This window comes from Nicotiana tabacum, chromosome 18 (assembly GCF_000715075.1).
Source record: "Nicotiana tabacum cultivar K326 chromosome 18, ASM71507v2, whole genome shotgun sequence".
NCBI classification, from domain to species: Eukaryota; Viridiplantae; Streptophyta; class Magnoliopsida; order Solanales; family Solanaceae; genus Nicotiana; species Nicotiana tabacum.
The window spans coordinates 140,580,805-140,595,191 of NC_134097.1; positions in this window are offsets into that span (position 1 = coordinate 140,580,805).

The following is a 14,387-nucleotide window of genomic DNA, read 5'->3' on the forward strand; positions in this document are numbered from 1 at the left end:
AGGACTGTTGTTGAGAATCACACACTCTGACTTGGTCCTGAATATAACCAACTCCGACGCTCTGCTAGTACATGAACACCTCTCAAACAAGCAACCAGCTGAATTCTTTTCCTTGTACATCACATCCACAAGAAGCATAAATTCTGAGTCTTCCCAAAAACCTGCACATGAATTGATAAGGTGGAATATAGTGCACCTTTTTCAATTTCTTTGCTCGAATTACCTCTGATGTTTTCTTTCCATAGTCATAATAACCCACTAATACACCGATAACAAAAAATCGCACAAGCAGACAACCACATGATCCAATCGTAGATAGTGGGCTCCCCCACTTAGCTTTAAGCTACCATCACGTGATGTAAAGCTCACAATGATTCCTCCTTCTCAATTACCATGATCTCGCACCGTCAACCCGCCAAATTTCTCAAAATCTTTTTGTGTTAAACATTTCATGAACATTTGAATCATCAGCCACAATCACATATTCGACCTCTTACCGGTTAGCAAGCAAAATTCTTCGTAGAAGCTTCATCAACATTATGAAACCGCTAACCCGCTCATAGGATATAAACCACCTATGGAAATTCCATGATGACGTCTTTTAGCGACGCTACACTGGATGCAACTACAACAGAATCAGTAACCCTCTTGAGCCCATACTTGTCCACCAGTTGTACAAGTCCATTCATTCCCCATTGACATCAACTAAAAGTCGACAATACATTCCAAACTCGAAGCCACATCGTATCCCATAATGAAAATCAAGCTTTTACACCCCTCCTTATTCCAAGCCAACGCATTCTTTCCATATTCAATCTTCCTCAATGTCGTAGTCTCCATCTCAAATACAATCCTTAGACCTAGTCACTTTCTACCACGATTCCCAAATCATTCTAAACTTTGCTCAAGGCATGTGGCTATCCTACCACAAAATTCATATGTTAATCCGCTACTCTCACTTTGGTTAAACCATCTCCTTTAAGCGATTTCTCGACCTTTGCTTTTCATACTTGGCCTGCTAGTAATTCAACTACCGCGAGACACCTCCCGATATGTCCTTCCTCATACTTTGTTGCCCTAATGTTGCCTCAAATCAAATCTCTTTCTATAGCGCCTGAACTAATAAATAGCTACCACCTCTAAGCCCATTCAAAGATCATCTCTCACGAGCCATTAGCATTAGAAACATCGATTTGATTCTAAAACTTCCATACACTGCCGTCTCTAAAAATCACACCTCAAGCACCATTTCACAACACCCCGCCCCGAAGGCAAGTTAAAGAAGACCGTAACATCAGCAAACCTTAATGCGCTCAAACAAGGGTGATGACACCACCTCACAAATGAGAATTCCACCTCGCTCGAAAATATTAAGTCTTGTTACTCCACCAACTAAAGCTTGAGCATCCATAGTCCGATTGCCTTTCCTATGTTGGAATGAAACGCCGAACCTCTAAATCATGCACTGAGAAATCGTCCTTTTAGGCCATTCACTGCCTTGACACATAAACAGGCTCCCTACCATCATACCAACACCGTGCGATAACAACGCATGAACAATATAACAATCTGCGCATAGCCTTAAAACCATCAAAAATATAGATACTGAACGGAAACGAGAGAACATCCTTCCGCAAGACGATGATAATAACACTTGTAAGAGCGACTGTTCTCTTGTGGTTGGGTCCACACTGGGGCGGGGAATTGTTTCACCAATTTTAGGCTCGAGCTCGGCTTGCCCACCCCCAATGGCACATCCTTTTTTGGGGACCTCCAGGTGACTAAGCCCAAAAATGTCCTCCAACGCGGCCATGTCCATTCCATCGAAGAACGAGTTGGGGGCATTATTTGGGCCTCGCGCCTTCTCGTTTGACTTCTCTTAGCACGCTTGGTCCTCTTCGAGCATGGACTCGGTATAAGACGTCATCTCCACAATGTCGATCACACCAGTTACCTCCGTCGGGATGAGAGCGACTTCTTGGGAAACTAGAGCTTTTGTGTCTTCCTCTAGTCCCCAAGCTAGAGGGGGATCGACCTCGTGGTCACTTCTCTTGGTTTCTGCCTGCTCCTCCTTGTTGAGAGTCGACTCATGAGCCATGAACTCGAGGTTATCATCCTCGGGGTAGTCTTTGAGCCGGAAAAAGGGAATTAGAATATGTACCCTAGACTTGGTGCTCCTTTTGTTTTTTAAGATCTGGATGGCCACCCTCTTCTTTCTCATCTCGGCATCTAGAGAACCTAAGGGCTTCTTTTTCTCCTCCTTTGCAGCTGCCTCTTACCACACCGAAGCGAAGGGTTCAGCAAGTGCGGATGGATCCTCTTCCTCGTTCAATGGCTTGAGCTTAGTGATCTTGGGCAAGCCTATGAGAAAGAAAAAAACCTGGCGAAATATAAGTTAAACCTATAGATGTGATCATTCGAAAATAACCTCACCATGGGAATGGGTCTCCCATTTGCTCTTTGAGATCATGCGCACGTGTGCTCAGAGTAGGGAATCTGCTTGCAAATACCTTCGATCCACTCCTTAAAATAGGGGATTGCATTAGGAACCCAGGCAACTGCTGTACAACAACAAACACGGGTAGTTAGAAAAAGCAATGAAAGGAAATACTAAATATTCAATAAGAGAAAGTCTTACAATATGCTTTCCACTTTTAGGGAACGGTAGAAGGTCGGAGGGGATGAGGTTTTTGTTATTTACCCAAATAAACCTCCCCTACCATCCTCGATGTCGTTCCTCGTCGATGCTTGAGAACGGAGCCTTACTTGCTCGACGAACGAGCTTGATCAAGCCCCTTCAGAAGATTCCGGGTCTGCATAGACAAAGCAAAAGGTCAAGAGTGAACTGAGGCACTTCAGTGTTGTTTACAAAATGTCGAAAGAGGATTACAATCCTCCAAAAAGATATATGGATCTGTCCAAGGCAGACCTCGTACCATTTACAAAAATTGAGGACTAGAGGGTCTACCGGGACGAGCGTGAAGGGGTAAGTGTAAGCACTGAGGTACCCCCTCTACGTGCGTAGTTATGTCCTCGTTAGTCTCGGGGATGACCACCTCTTTGCCTTCCCCTTCCTGGATGGAGGCCTTCTCGATATAGAAGTCATTCTCGATAGAGCAGCCCCCTAGGACGAAGCTATTCAAAGGAGGCTCCTGGGCCACCTCGATAACGGCTACCTCAACATCTGTGGCTGAGTCGGAAGATGAAAGGATGAGTTTCTAAGGCACATACTTGGAAGTTTGTGCCATCGAGGTCTGGGAATATGAAGATTTGAGGAAAATCAATGAAAATATGAAGAAAAATCTATAAATGTTTGAAGATGGGATAAAGATATGAAGGTGTGGGTTGTAGATTCTAAGAAGATCTATGAAGATTTGAAGAAATTTATGAAGATATGAAGATCCAAGGAAGCAATGTATGAAGATTTGAAGAAATCAAAGTCAAATAGGAAATTTAAGGGTAAATTCAAAGAGTTCTGAATCGAAAGGTGGGAAAGTGAAAAGGGGACGGAGTTTTTATAAGGGGTAAACAGTTAATAAGCAACGTTTCATATTCGAGGACAGTCAACCAGCGACTGACACGTGTCCGAAGTCAGAACGACGCGACTGATAGGATGCTTTCGTTGACCTAACAACTCGGTCATGACGTACGAAGGAAGGAACCAAATGTCATTTATCGCTTCCCATTGTTTTAATAAATCCACTCTCTAGAAAATGAGGGGACTATTTGTGTGCGTGTAAAATTGGGGGTAAAGTCTACCCCGATCCCCCGATGAGAGGACAAAGGGGGAGCACAAAACCAGGTGGTTGCAGTCGAGGTCAAAGGCTATCATATCGAGACCCGAAAAGGGTGAACAATATATCCGACATTCTAACATGGTAAAGCGATGTGCCCGAGCCGAGTGTCAGTTCTAGACCTCGGGAGACATGGTGAACGATCATGCATCATGGATAAAGGGTCGTGATAGCCGCCCTCAACCGGATATTACTATGAAAATCTCGATCGATGTCGATCATGGATCAACAATTATCAGTAAAAAAAGCATTTTACTGTTTTAGGCTCATACTAGGGTTGAAACTCTCTACTATATAAGTGAGAAGTTTTTCTTGTATTTGAGACACTATAACACGTATTCCAAGACAATAACAATTTATTTTTTGTTCTCTAAAGCTATTGTTAATAGTTTGCTCACTAGTTCTGTTCTTTATTTACGGCTGTGCCTAAATCAAGGGCACAATTGAGGACAAGCTCATCATTCAATCCAAGATCAGTCCTTTCCCTTATATTGCGAGTGGTTTGATCGTTTATATCATGTTTAATCTATTTATGTATTATTCTTAACTATTCGTGTTAAATGAAATCATGTATCCTTTAAATCGCATATAAATTCAATTGTTATCCTATTTTGGGGTAAACAATTCCTATTCGAAATTGAATTCGGTTTTTATTCCTATTTAGAGTTGGTTTCAGCTTTAAGAGAAAGTACGACTCATTATCTATAAATTTAACAACTTTAGAGAATTGTTCTATGCTCATTGGTATATGTGTTTGAAAGACTTTAGCACAAAAGAATGATTTTTGTGAGAGTTTTTATCAAGAGAGAAGAGAAGAAAAAGTGCTTGTTTTGTTGTAGATTTTATTCTGACCAGACACTTCAAATCACTTTTTCTGATTTGTTAATCGTTGGATCGGGCTAAAAGTTTTACTGAGTATTTGTAACATCTGGCTCTTTGATTTGAATGGTGGATATTGAATTTGGAGTCCCATATCATCAGATTATGAGCCCTGAATAAAAGCTATATTTTTGTGATTTCGCCTTTTTCTTCAATTGATTTGTTGTTGCTATTATTGCTCTGTACTTGCACTTGTTGTGTATCCAATTTGGAGAACTTTTGTAACCCTTTATTGTTATAGTGAAGCTTTTTGGATATTTGTGATCCTGTGGTTTTTACCTTCGATTTGAATGGTTTTCCATGTTAAAAATTTGGTGTTCTTTATCTTCTTTATTTTCGGGTTTGCCTTTTCCTCGACATAACAATGGTATCAGAGCCTTGGTTATTTATCCAGGCTTTTTCAGAATGGAAGTGAATATGATCAAGATGGTATGTTTAAATGGGAGCAATTATAATATTTGGAGAAGCAAGATGAAAGATTTATTGTTCGTAAAGAAGATGCGTCTAACTGTTTTTGTAGCTCATAAACCCGAGAGTATATCTGATAAAGATTGGGATTTCGAGCACCAACAAGTATATGGATATATACGACAATGGGTTAAAGACAATGTTCGCAATCATATTGTGAATGAGACACATGCGAGATCGTTGTGGAAAAAGCTAGAAACTCTTTATGCTTCAAAAACTAGGAACAACAAGTTGTTCCTGCTAAAGCAATTGATAAACTTTAAATACAAGGAGGGCAACCCTATCCTTGATCACAAAAATGATTTTCAGGGCGTTCTTGATCAGTTATTTGGAATGGGAGCTAATTTTAATAATGAGATACAAGGACTTTGGCTTCTTAATACTCTGTCAGACTCTTGGGAAACTCTTCATGTTTCTTTGATAAATTCAGCTCCTAGAGGTAAGGTAACCATGGAATATGCCAAGAGTGGTATGTTGAACGAGAAAGTAAGGAGAAAATCTCAGGGGTCGTCCTCACAAGCAGTTATCTTGGTTACAGAAGACTGGAGAAGAGAAAGAAAAATAGGTTCGAGGAATAGAGGTAAAAGTAGAAGTAAGTCAAGGTGCAAATACCATAACATTATGTGTAACCACTATGGCAAGAGAGGGAATATCAAAGGTTCTACCACAAGTTGAAGCAAGAAATGAGAGAAGGAAAGAAAGTTAAAAATAACGAGAACAATGTTGTTGCTATTGTTCGAGATGACCTTCTTTTTACATATGATGAAAACGTCATCAATTTGGTATCCCATGAGACGAGCTGGATAGTAGATTCTGGAGCTATCTCACATGTTATACCAAGAAAAGATTTTTTTTCTCATCTTATACTCTTGTTGATTCTGGAGTGTTAAAGATGGGCAATGCCAGTGAAGTTAAGGTGTTTGGTGTTGGCACAATTTGTTTGAAAATTAATAATGGTTCAATGTTAGTTCTTCAAAATGTCAAGCATGCTCTGGACTTTCCTTTTAATTTGATCTCTGCAAGAAGATTAGATGATGAAGGTTACCATAATGCCCTCTTTAATGGCCAATGGAAGCTCACCAAAGTCTAATTAGTAGTGGCAAACAGAAAAGGGTTTCCTTTCATAGCCATCATCCTTCAAGAAAGCCTGAATTATTGGAGCTAGTACACTCTGATTTGTGTGGTCCTTTTAAAGTGAAGTCAAAAGATGGTGCACTTTATTTTGTGACCTTCATTGATGACCATTATCGCGAGCTCTGGGTGTATCCTTTAAAATCCAAAGATCAAACACGCAGTGTGTTTAAGGAATTTTAGTTCTTAGTTGAGAGACAGACGAGGAAGAAATTAAAATGCATTCGCACTGACAATGGTGGTGAATATTTTGGCCCCTTTGATAATTATTGCAAAGAACAAGGAATTCGTCATCAGAAAACTCCGCCCTAGACGCCTCAATTGAATGGTTTGGCATAGAGGGTGAATAGAACTCTAGTTGAGATAGTTAGATACTTGCTTTCAGAGGTTGAACTTCTAAAAACATTTTAGGGGGAAGCACTTAACACTGTTGCCTATGTTATCAATTTGTCTCCTGATGTTGCTTTGGATGGTGATGTCCCAGACAGAGTTTGGTTTGCCAAAGATATTTTTTATGATCACCTGAGAGTTTTTGGGTGTAAAGCTTGCGTACATATTCCTAAAAATGAGAGATCGAAAGTAGATGTCAAAAACTAAGCAGTGCATCTTTATCGGTTATGGTCAAGATAGGTTTGGGTATCGTTTTTATGATCCAGTTGACAATAAACTTATTAGAAATCGTGATGTAATATTCTTTGAAGACTAGACTATTGAAGATATTGACAAAGCTGAGAAGATAGATTTTCAGAGTAATGAGAGCGTAGTAGATATTGATCCAGTTTTTATTGCCAAGGAACCTATTACACATGAAGGAACCCAAGACAATAATGAAGATCTTGATCAAGATCAAAATGATCATCATGGTGTAGATGTTATGGATGCTCCAGTTGATGAAGTTGTGGTTGATCAGCAACCAATTTCTGCTCAAGTAGATACTTCGAATGCTCCTGAAACCTCTCCTAGAAGATCTACAAGGGAGAAGCAAAAATCCATGCGATATCCTCCTGATGAGTATGTAATTTTGACTGACATGGGAGAACGCTAGACCTATGATGAAGCAATGCAAGATACTTACAAAGATCAATGGATAGAAGTCATGGAAGATGAGATGAAGTCATTCTATGAGAATGACACATATGAGTTAATGAAAGTGCCGAAAGGTAAGAGAGATTTATCAAACAAATGGATATTCAGAGTAAAGCACGATTAACATACCTTTGTGCCTGGGTATAAGGTGAGGTTAGTTGTTAAAGGTTTTGGCCAGAAGAAGGGAGTTGACTTTGATGAAATTTTCTCACATGTTGTGAAGATGTCTTCTATTCGTGTGGTTCTAGGCTTAGCCGCGAGTCTAGATTTAGAGGTTGAGCAGATGGCTATAGAGAATTCTTTTCATCATGGTGATTTAGACGAGGAGATTTATATGGAGCAGCCTGAGGACTTTGTAGTTAAGCTTGCAGATAAGCATGTGTTTTGCAGAAAATTAGCAGGCAAGAAGCCTCGTAATAGTTTCTCTACTTGAAGACACATTTGGCTCCTCGGCTGGAGGGAGAATTTGTTGGCCATATGCCCATGTTGTCTAGCCAAAGGCCCAATTACCTAATCCTATTCTCTTTTGGTTTTGATTCCTATTTGGAATTGGATTCGGTTTTTATTCCTATTTAGAGTTGGTTTTGGCTTTAAGGGAAAGCACTACTCATTATTTATAAATAGGACAACCTTGAAGAATTGTTCTATTCATATTGATATAGGTCTTTGAAAGACTTTAGCACATAAGAGTGGTCTTTGTGAGAGTTTTCATCAAGAGAAAAGAGAGAAGAAAAAGTGTTTAATTTGCTGTAGATTTTATTCGGACCATCCAACTTCAAATCACGTTTCTGACTCTTTAACCATTGGATCGGGCTGAAATTTTGAATGAGTATTTGTAACATCTTGGTATTTAATTTTAACGGTGGGGATTAGATTTGAATGGATGTAGTATCATATTTCAATCCTCGAACAACAGCTCTATTTTTGTGATTTCTCCTGATCTTTCTTCAATTGATTTGTTATTGCTCTTGTTGCTATTGTTGCTCCGTGTTTGGCACTTGTTGTGTAGACAATTTGGAGAACTTTTGTAACCCTCTTATTGTTATAATTGAGTTTTTCGGATCTTTGTGATCCCGTAGTTTTTACTTTCGATTTGAAGTGTTTTCCACGTTAAAAATTTGGTTTTCTTTATCTTCTTTATTTTTGGGTTTGCCTCTTCCTCGACATAAGAGTGGTCTCTTTGTTTCAATGAATAAATTTTCAAAGTCATAGAGAAAAATAAATAATTGAATCAAGGGTCTATCAAAAATAACTTCTTTATCTTCACAAGGTAAGAGTAAGGTTTGCGTACGCATTACCCTTTTCAGATCCCACAATGAGAGAATTCACTTGATATGTCGATGTTGTTACTGTTGTTGTTATAGAGAATGTCAGATACTCATCTGCACTCATTCTCCTGAAGTTTTAAAAAAACAACTTTAGTTTGGCATATTCAAACATAGGTTGGGAGATAGAAAAGGAGATTACAACAATCGGAGAGAGGAAAATGAGTATATTCCTAAAATAATTCTAATTTTATTATGGTTTAATATATTACATCGTCAAATACTAAAAGTGAAATATGTGAATTATGCATGAGTTTAAAAGCGAACAAAATAATTTAGGTCACCCACATGGGTCAATCCTAATAATAAAATAAAATTAAAAGGAGATAAACCCAAAAGAAGACACATTAGTTGGTAGTAGATGAGACACGTAAACAAGAGTTACCTTATTTAATTTTGAGAATGAAATTTTTTCTGAAGTTGGTGGTGATGACCAAAAAATTAACCTCAAGTTTTGTACACAAATCATAAATGGTACAACGAATCTATTCCAACTTCCGAAACCAGATGCCTTGGTATTACAAATACTGTTTTGTTATATGCTATCTTTGACCAAAATGAAGAAAGAAGGAATTAATTTTCATTAATTCATAAATGCCATATAGAAATTTATCAGGTGCAAATTCTAACGCAAACGGGTAGTTGCATAAAAAATATATATAATTACCCGTTGTGATAGCACATAACACACCGGTTAGGCAAGCCAAAACAAGATATAAAAGTCAACATAATAACGAAATCCATAGAAATAGCATAAGCCCGAGGTCTCAATACAATAAAACCTACTAATACAATGTAAACCCCCCCCCCCCGAGAAACTGGTAAATACGGAGTCATGAGCTACTATAATGAAATACAAGTCTGAAACTGAATAATAAATGCAATGTCTGAACTATAACATCGGTATGAAAGGAAAAGATAAGTCAAATTGCGATCAAGGATGCAGCTCTACCTCGCCTCTAGCAGATAGTCAATAAGCAACTTACTGCTGATAACTGGTCTCGCCACCTGGATCTGCACAATTAAGTGCAGAGTATAGCATGAGTACAATCGATCCAATGTACTCAATAAGTATTGTAAATAAATATGGTAAGATAAAAAAGCACAAATTATTAATGATACTAGCTATCACCTGTGTGGTTTCATCTTTTAAACCGGTACAGAACGACATTGAAATCAAATCACCAAGTTTAATAAGAAGGGCATCTGTGTGGGTATGTGTACAGTTTCTTAAATACTCTGCTCAGACAATACCTTGGCATATAGAGGTGATATGCAGTTAAATCAGATAAATGATCAAGGAAATTGCAAGTATAGAGGAAATGAAAAATCCAACAACACACTGGCCAGATTCCCTCACTTTTTCATATCTATTCCAAACCACTGATTAGTATTTCTAATATCCGTATGTACACCATCAAGAGAGAAACATGAGGTGGTGACCCTAGGGGGATGAATCCATATTCACACGCAAACACAGCCAATTCAACGTGTCGTCACAAGCATAACAACACAACCTGCCCGGCATGGTCATAGACATAATAACACAATTCGCACGGCGTGGTCACAGGCATAATAGCATAATCTGCCCGGTGTGGTCACAGGAATCCAGTCCAATCATTTCACACATGAGAAAATAAACAAGAATACACGTATGTGATGAATGAATAACAAATCTCATGCTCATGGACTGGTATAAATGACATGCTAAAGTGTAGGCATGTGCAAAGTGTGCTATCATAGCTCAAATTGGCAATTTTATCACGGAATAGTATTTATCAAGTTCATTCAGGGATTAAACCTCTATGTAGACTCAAATACGGCTCAAATAATTCACACAATGTTACAAATATAAGAAACATCATAGCTTAAAGCTTTACAGTCAATTTGAGCCTTATCATAGCCTAAACACAATCCGAGCATGGATAAATACACCCGGTGTCAGCACATGGGTTCAACCCCATGCATGCGCGCACCTATAGCACGTAGCTATCACAGATAATTCAGGCAACTAGTGCCCCAACCAAGTTCAAATAAGATACTTACCTCAAACAAATCAAATCACTCTGCTAGCAAGCCCTTCCCATACGTATCAATCTCTGAAAGGCTCGAATCTAGCCAAAAATAACGTAATACTATCAGTAAAAGCTATAGGGATTGATCACAAATATAAAACTAAGATCTTTAACCAAAGTCAAAAAGGCAACCCAAAAAGTTAACCCCGGGCCCACATCTCGAAACCTGACAAAATTTATAAAATATGAATACACATTTAATAACGCGTCCAACCACATCAAGTTATCGAATTCCGGCCATAAATCGACTCTCTATCCCTTAAATCTTACTCTGTAATACATATGTCAAAATTCCCTAAATTCCAACTTAATTCATGATAAATAGATGAAATAATCAATGGGTAATCAAAATACATGGATAAAAGTGATCAAAATTCACTTACCTTTTCAATCTAGATGAAAACCTCTCCAAAAATCGCCTAAGTCTGCATCCCAAAACTCTCAAACGGGAAAAGACTCAAACCCTCGATTTTAAATCTTTGCCTAGCCTTTTTGCTCCTGCGGATTTACCAGCAGCACCTGCGGCTCCGCTTCTGCGGAGGAAAGCCCGCTTCTACGGAAATCACTTAAGCACTCGACCAGCGGCACCTGCGGCCCAATTTTTACACCTACGGGACCGCTCCTGCGGTCCAGGCTACGCTCCTGCGTGTCCACACCTGCAATTCAAATCCACTTTCGCGGCCTTAGCCCTTCCTACCAAATTCTGCATCTGCAGAGACCTCGTCATATCTACGGGCTCGGATATGCGGAAGATCCAACGCACCTGCGACCACTGCCTAACACACACAGGACCGCACCTGCGACCCCATGGCCGCAGAACTCTGCATCTGCGCCCTATTTCTCGCAGGTGCGGTTGCACGAGACCTGATTATAGCAGCCCTTCCAAAATTCCAAATGTCAATCTGAATCACTTCCGAGGCCCCCAAGACACCATCCAAACATACCAACTCATCCTAAAACACGATACGAACTTAGTCGAAGCCTCAGATCCCATCAAACAATATCGAAAATAAGAATCGCATCTCAATTCAAGCCTAATGAACTTTTAAATTTCTAACTTCTAAAATCGATGTCGAAACCTATCAAACCAACACTGATTGACCTCAAATTTTGTACACAAGTCATAAATGACACAACGGACCTATTCCAACTTCCGGAACCAAATGCCTTGGTAATACAAATACTGTTTTGCTATACATTATCTTTGATCAAAATAAAGAAAGAAGGAATTAATTTTCATTTTATCATTAATTCATAAACATCATACAGAAATTTATCAGGTGCATATTCTAACACAAATGGGTAGTTGCATAAAAAATATATGTGAATATCTCTTTTTCTTATGCACAGTAATACAAAGAATTTTTAAACGGGTGCAAATTTAACACCGCTGCTCAAAATATTTAGTACATGTGATTATACAAACTCACCCCTAAAGAGTTACCCACAATGAAGAAAGAACCAAAAGAATGGAACTTTTTCTAAGTTGGTGGTGATGATTTGAATTTTGAGAATCAAATTTGAAATACTGATGGTTATTTTTATTTATTTATTATTATTATTACTTCTTTCGATAATTGGAGATGAAACATAAGAAAAAAATTGCTCCCTGTGGTTGGTGAATAATTTTACTAACCATATAACCAGAAGGTCTAAAACCCCACACATATATGTTCTTTACAAAAGTAAGTGTGTAGCACGCGCTCTCAGAAACCAGAAACAACTGTTTACATTTGTGCATGTAATTTTTTTATTTACGGAAAAGGTCCTGAAATATTCCTATACTATTAGAAATTGTTTAAAATTATCCTCTGTTATACTATTGGCTAGAAAATCCCTTACCGTCTTACTATTGAAACACATATACCCCTAACTTGACGGACTGGACACGTGTCACTCATCCAAGGTTGTTGGTCCATCCGATCTTAAATTAAACGTGACCTGCCCCATTACCCGCTGCCCTACCTATAAAGTTTGACCCTCTCCCCCTTTCCTTCTAACTCTCCAACTAAATAAAACAGTCATCTCCTTCGCCACCATCTTTTTTTTTTAATAGCAAAGAATTTCATCAATAGACAGTCACAAACTCATAATAGAGATGAAGGAAATATAATTCCAACATATGAAAATTAAGGTCAAAATTAATAAAAGGACAACTACGTCAGTGAGGCCCAAACTTAGAAGCTAAGAGAGCTTCTCAAATTAGCACAACCTCCGGCAGAAATAGAAACAGTAGTTCCGGCAACACCACCACCAAATCAAGGCCAAGATGTAAGCACTCTCTAGTCAATAACTAATAAAATAAAATATTCAAGACACTAAAGCTTTCTATCAAATCAACTTGGAATGACGCCAAACTTTGTAGACAAGTTCCAAATGACAAAACAGACCTATTCCAAGTTCCGAAACAGAAATCCAAACACGATAGCTATGAAGTCAACCTGTGGTCAAACTTATCAAAATTCTAAGCCTTTAAATGGCCAACTTTCTGCAAAACACAAATCTACCTACGGACCTCCGAATTCGATTCTGGGCATACGCCCAAGTCCAAAATCATCATGCGAACCTATTGGAACTATCAAATTTCGGTTTCGAATTCGTTTACGCAAGATGCTGACTCAAGTCAAACTTAGCCACCATATGCCACTATTAGGGAACTAAGTGTTCCGATTTCAACCCGAATCCTTACAAACCTAAACCAATAATCCCTCAAGTTATAAAATAGTAAAAGCACATACGAAAAGTCTTAAATATGGGAATGTAGATCTAGAGAGTAAAACGACCGATCATGTTGTGCAGCCTGTCTCTCCTAAGAAGATAGGAGTGCCACCATCTACGGGCCCTTCCCTCCAACTGAAATGTGGTGAAATCCACCATGTTGACTCCAATACCCTCATGTTGTGCAGCATGTCTCTGCAACGGTCAATAAAATCCTGGGGGTCCTTATATCGCTCACCGCCAAAGGCAGGAGGATGTCGTCTGGTCCATCTATCCAACAGTATATGCGGCTTGACGATCGCATCTAGTCTGGGATCTAGTACAGCCGCTGCCATTGGCTTGGCTCCGCCTGCAGGTAGTGCACCTGGGGTATGATATATGGTAGTTGCGTGCCCTAGAGCCTGAGCAATAGGGGTTTGTGCTCCCCCTCCCGCCTGAGATGTGGCTGGGTCCGCTGGAAATAAATCAACGTGCATCTAGAATCCATGAACCGCAACATACAGTCCTTGACCTCCTTAAATCCCGGCACGAACATGAAATCTAGGGGGCTTGCTCAGCTGCATGCACCTCTCCCTGCTCCTCAATGACAGGATCCTCCACTGGATCCGTTGGTGGTATGATGAAAGAACCTTTAGGACGTCTCCGTCCTCGAGCAGGAATTGGAACCCTCCCCTGGCCTCTGCCTCGGCCTCTAGCAACATAGGGAGCATCTCCTCCTCCACCAAATATATTTGGCGCGCGCGTTCTCACCATCTGTGAGAGAATAAGTGAAAGATACTTAGCGCAATATCAACTGCACGAAAGGAGCTGAAGAAAGAGAAGTATCTTAACACCCTATAACCTCTCGAAGATAGGTACGAACATCTCTGCACTGATCCGCAAGACTCTATCAGGACGCTCATGACTCGTGA